At 33.7% G+C, this 6,000-nt stretch overlaps 1 protein-coding gene across 1 annotated transcript in view; it reads right to left on the bottom strand.

Moving 5' to 3' along the window:
* Positions 1 to 294: 294 nt before the first annotated feature.
* The window catches only part of LOC150094373 (uncharacterized), a 76,266-nt gene continuing 70,560 nt past the window's right edge, over positions 295 to 6,000 (bottom strand). The window contains exon 7 of the mRNA XM_090412455.1: positions 295 to 422. The gene's annotated coding sequence lies outside the window, so the exon portion shown is untranslated. The remainder of the gene's footprint in view (positions 423 to 6,000) is intronic.

The following is a 6,000-nucleotide window of genomic DNA, read 5'->3' as shown; positions in this document are numbered from 1 at the left end:
ATCATCACCAGCTACTGAATTTGTGGCACTAATGTTAACTTAAACACACAATTATAAAAATATACAACTTTCTCTTATTATACATTATCAAATACTTAACATCTACATTTTCCAACATGGTCACATGAAAATTATAAATTATCTAAATGTTTCACAATTAACAACTTCTGAAAATACACACCTCATAATTTATACAAATATAAAATTATTCACCTATCTTAACAAGCTATACAAATGTCTTTTGTACTTAAAAAAAAAACATTTTTAACACTGTTAAAACAATGTGAGTATTATCACAGAAGATTATTGGCTCTTCTTATTTTACAGTAAAGGCCTTCAAACATTTATTTGTTCATCTAAAGAGAAAAACATGCTGGCTAAGAATCCTGGATGTTGAGAATCCTTGATATTTTCTAACAAATCTGTATAAAAAAGAAAATACACAAATATTGTATAATAAGTAGTATGGATTAAAATTAATTAAGGTTGCAAAATTCTGATGATGTATTGTTCAGAGAGAAGCTTTCAAAGTAAGTCTCATTAGACAGCCATGACAAACACAATAATAAGAAAATAATTTCCTATTACCTTTATGAAATATAGATACTTTTATGAATAAAACTGAAATATTATTGAATTCATAACTAGATAAATGGCTATGAAAGTATGTATGAAAAGTATGAATTAATTATAAACAGAAGTAACTCAAATTGTGTGTAATCAAAAAAAGAAACCTGTCTTCACAGACTGTTATACAAACACTGAAGGTTAAAAAATGAACTTACTAGTGTAAGTTACATTCTATCACACAAAATGAATTATCATTTTTCCAAGTGCAAGAAAATGGCAAGGAGATATTATTATTATTGCATGGTTCCCATGCAATAATAATTGACTCAAGCAGTGACTCAAGCAACCCATTCCATTCACTCACCACTCTCCAAGCAAAAAATCTACTACTCATGCACTTGCTAAACACACTTTAACCAAGTATACTGTATATTGAATTAGCAATTAAATCAGAGCTGACTCATTATCAGCAACATCTAAGGAATGGAATTTCTAGAGTATGCCACAGTTAAAATTCATCACTTCACTTACTTTAAGAAAAATGAAATGGTTTCATGTTATAAATATGGCTGTGGTTAGTTGTTTATACCTTATTAAATTTTTTTTTTCATGTGGGACAAATTGTTATGTAAGCTTGACAGGCCAGTCAGGAGAAGTTAGACAAAACAAACAAAAGATGTTGAGAAAAAAGCCAAATGATATATACAGGGTGGCCATAAATTAACTTTCCCTCTTTGGAGGTATCTGCAGCTAAAACTAATACATGGGATGAGACCACATTTTATATTGAGAATTTTGAAGGCATGGGGAGATGAATTCCACAGAAAAAAGATTTAACATCAAAAGTCACCAATAGGGGATATTTTGGCACTGGTGAGCCGAAAGCAGTCAAATATTTGCAGTAAACGCAGGTAAAAAGGTAAATTTTACTGTGTGTACGTGACAGCAGTGCCACCAATTCCAATTCCACTTAAAATGGGATTGGGAACGTTCAGGCAGTTATTTGAATGACTGACAAATTATGTGTTCTACCTTGCCTCCGTGTGCTTTACTTGTTAAGTTGTTTTACCTTAAGCAGTGCAATGCTGTAGCGGCCCTTCGGGAATTTAGAAGGCTTCGCTTCATAATCTGAAGATGAGAGAGTTATCAGTCAGTTCTTTCCGACGGCATGGCCGCCTTGATCCCCGGACATCACTCCATGTGACTTTTGGCTGTGGGGGTATTTGAAATCCGTTGTGTATGTTGGTGGCATTCCCAACTTGCATGTCTTGAAAGAGAACATAAAACGGGCTGTTATGAACATCCAATCCGACTCCTTATGCTCAGCTGTACAGCATGTCGCACACCGGATGCAATTTGTTGTACATAAGAAAGGTCAGCACATTGAAAATCGTGCATGTGGTCCAGGGGACCCTGATTCTGATGAATAAAACATTATTTCCTGTGAGTTCAATCACTACATTAATTTCTGTGTCTCTCGCAAGTTGGTGTTTTAGTTTAATTATTATTATTATTATTGTAACGCACAACATATCCAGCTGAATGAGTGACACGGCTGTCGCTTACGCCATCAAAATGTTATTATTCCATTTTATCTGCCTTTAATGTAATTATCCACTTGTTTTTCGGCTCCACCAACATCAAAATTTCCCCTATTGGCGACTTCTGGTACTAAATCTTTTTTTTTTTTTTTTTTTTTTTTTGCGGAAATCATCTTCCCATGCCTTCAAAAATCTCAATATAATATTTGGTCTCATTCTGTTTATTGGTTTTAGCTACAGACCTCCAAAGAAAGTTATTTTATGGCCACCCCGTATATAGACAGAAGGAAAATCCAAAGAAACTGCAGAGACTATACATACTCAAACCTAATGCAGTATAAGGGGGGGGGATCTGGAAAGTACTGATAAATACCTAGAACAAAAATAATATTAAAGCAACTGATATAACCACAAGAAAGAACATATGAGGATATAAGAACTCATAACTCTGCTACTAGTATGTTCTTTATTGTGGTTATATCACTTGCTTTAATATAATTTTTGTTCTACATTTTTTATCAGATATTTTCAGACCCCCCCCCCCCTCCTTGTAAAAGCCAAAGGAAAATTTTCAACATGTGATCTTCAATCTAAAAGACATAAGATAAGAAATACGTTATGAATACCTGCTCAGCAATATAAATAGTACTTAATCTCACATGAGTATTGGTTCTTGATTCACAAACTGGATAATAATTGAACCAGAAGAGTCTAACATTCTTCATGTTTTAAATTAACAGACATCTGTAATTAAGTTATTTATATTTGCAATAATTTTATTTGTAGTAGTTTTCTGGATAATAATTGAACCAGAAGAGTCTGACATTCTTCATGTTTTAAATTAACAGACATCTGTAATTAAATTATTTATATTTGCAATAATTTTATTTGTAGTAGTTTTCTGGATAATAATTGAACCAGAAGAGTCTAACATTCTTCATGTTTTAAATTAACAGACATTTGTAATTAAATTATTTATACTTGCAATAATTTTATTTGTAGTAGTTTTCTGAAGAAGTTAATAATGGTATCAGTGAAATCTCATCTTTAATTTCATATATGAGTCAATGGCCTGTCCTGCCAAGTAACTTGGTTTCTTAGAAATCAAAACTTGAGTTCTTAGAAACCCACTTCATGATCAGTGAAGTTAGGTGAATAAATTAAAAATAAGTTGATGTGACCAGTACTGTGATCTCCTCAACAAAATTGTGAGCAGCAACCAATAAAAGCCTTCACATTCAGGAGATGTGTCCTGACACAATGCAGTAAGAAATATCAAATATGCTGGTATATGAGGAAGACATCAGATTAGTACAATAAATGCAAATCAAGTAATTATTATGTTGGACTTCAACTTTTGGAGACAGATTGGAAGGAGGAAAGATCCTGACAGGAAGGAAATGGAATTTATACACTTACTAAGAGAAAATTACTTGAAGCAGAATGTCTCGAGGTACGAGTGTTGGATATTGTTATAGGATCAGAGGTCTATAGCTAAGGTGCTACAATGCCTCCAATTGGGGAAAGTGATCATGTAAGTCTTGACTTAGGAGGTAGTAAAACATGTAGAAATTCTAGTTAAGAAGGATATATGTTAAACTACAAGCAGGTAATTATGATACACTTAGGATTCAGCTTGAAGCAATATCATTGAATAAAGATCTGCATGGAAGGATGTTCACAGTGTATGGAGGATAGTCAAGGGGTATCTGGAGGAAGCTGTATACCCAAGGTCAGAAAGGTAAATCAGATAGGAGTTAGATGAGTAATATCATTAAGTAACAGCTGCAAAGTGTGGAGGATATGTAAGGAGAAAGGTGACCAGCATGGTAAGGAATGGATCTCAGATTATGAGAAGTTAGCTGAGCAGATGAAAGGAAATCCCAAATGGTTTTTTTGTTATGTGGCAAGTAGGAGGAAGAATGACTATGGAAGGATAACTTTAATGAGTGCAGATGATAGAGAGGTGACAGAGGCAGGTAAAATTGAGCTGTACTAAGTGAACACTTTTCACTTGGATGATATACCCTTGCAGATTTGGTTATGACAGCAGTGACAGGGACTGATGCAAGAACAGAGGTTGATGAACTGGAGATACTTAGGATATTGTACAATCTACAGCAGTAAGATAATGTGCAGGGGAACTGGCAATGCCTTTGACTAGGCTACTTAATTTAAGTCTCAGCTCCAGCAAAGTCCCAAGAGAGTGGAAGGAGGATAGACTGGTACATCAGTTAACATTTGGATTGAAGAACACAAAAAATGACATCCATGATCATCTGTATGGAAAGTTGGTATTGGCAGGCCATGCTCTGGATACTCCTTCACATAGGATCACATCTTCACATCTCAGACCTATAATTACATAAAAGTAATTATAGGTCTGAGAGACTATTTTTATAATCAACATCAGCTATAATTTAAAAAAAAACAAACATCAGCCATGAAACACTCTCCTAACCTCAAAAAGTATGGATGCATTAATTTACCAAAGATCTGAGAGATTATTATTTTAAGACCCACTGGCTTGACTTCTCTAAATTAACTTTGTGATTATTCGACCCATGTAAGGACATTAATTCTATTGTCAGTTACCATTTAAATTGTTTTCCTAAATTATGTTGTTTAGTGTTATGTGCCTATCATAGTTATAATTGTGCTCTGAAGACTGGTTAGAAAACCACAAAAAATTAGTGAGTATTATAAATATACCCTCCCCCCAGACACTAATTATACAGTAAAAACATGATGAATCATCAATGACACCTATGCTTTTCTATAATATATTTCAAGGATGCAATATGCCAAGTTCAAGGTTAAAAATTAACAGATTACACAAGTATAAGACATAGTGTAAAAACCTTTGAATAGACAAAAAATAAAATAAAATAAAACAGAATGAGATTAAAATTAATATAAATGTAAACATAATGATACAAGTTCCTTTCAAAAGAAAAAAAAAAGATAAAACCACATGCAATATTAGAGATATCAGATAAAATCTGATCAAAAACACAAGGTGCAAGCAGACTGCTAAAAGCAGAAGTGGTAAAATAAAAACAAAAACTATATTTATTACTAAAAGATGATTAATTGTTTAAAGGATATTGTAGTATAGGCATGTCATCATCCTTCAGCAGAAAGAAATGTGTGTGTGAGTGAGAGAGAAAAACACAATTGTGACCTATGCAGAGCCTGTTACGAGTAACTTATTCTTTTCGGTTCCTGTGCAGATTTGATTGCCAGAGATTTGTTCTAAAGTACTGGTATTCTAGTTCATGCCCATTACAGTCCATACAGGAGCAGGGAAGAATTTTTATGTTAGAGACAAGCTGACACAGCTGCAGTAACAGCAGCCTGTTTCTCTCGATCCCAATGTAGCAGTGGACTTAAACACGGGTGAATGTTTAAATGATGTTTCTTTGTTTACTGGAACAAATGCTTGTTTGAAGAGAGCACTGGATGTAAATGGTATACCAGAGTTTTCAATGTATATATTGTACTCAGAATCAGTGTAGAAATTGTTAGCGTTTTGATTTTGATTTTACATGCTGTAAACTCTATAACACACAACTTAGCAAGCAAGACTGGTGGTCTTAAAATAGGCAATGAATTTCATCCACGGGGTTAGCAGGGAATTTAACTTTGTGCCTAATGTAAAGTGAAATGTTGTATTGTTGAATCAAGAGCAAAAGCTCATTTGTTCCATAGTGTAGTATGACTAGGAACAGAAGATGTAGGGAATGCACTGAGTAGAGATTAAGTCAATTAGCAGCAACATAGAGTAGGAACTGCAAAAAAAGTAAGCATTGCAGAAGAAATATAAACAAAAAGGTGATCAGCATGCTCATGAGCAATATAAAGCACAAGCAAGAAGGGTAACTAGTGT

The sequence above is a fragment of the Typopeltis vanoorti genome, chromosome 22, assembly GCF_054136105.1.
Source record: "Typopeltis vanoorti isolate ZY-2024b chromosome 22, IOZ_Tvanoo_1.0, whole genome shotgun sequence".
Lineage (NCBI taxonomy): Eukaryota > Metazoa > Arthropoda > Arachnida > Uropygi > Thelyphonidae > Typopeltis > Typopeltis vanoorti.
Note: the sequence above shows the minus strand (reverse complement) of the source record. Positions and strands in the feature narration are given on the sequence as shown.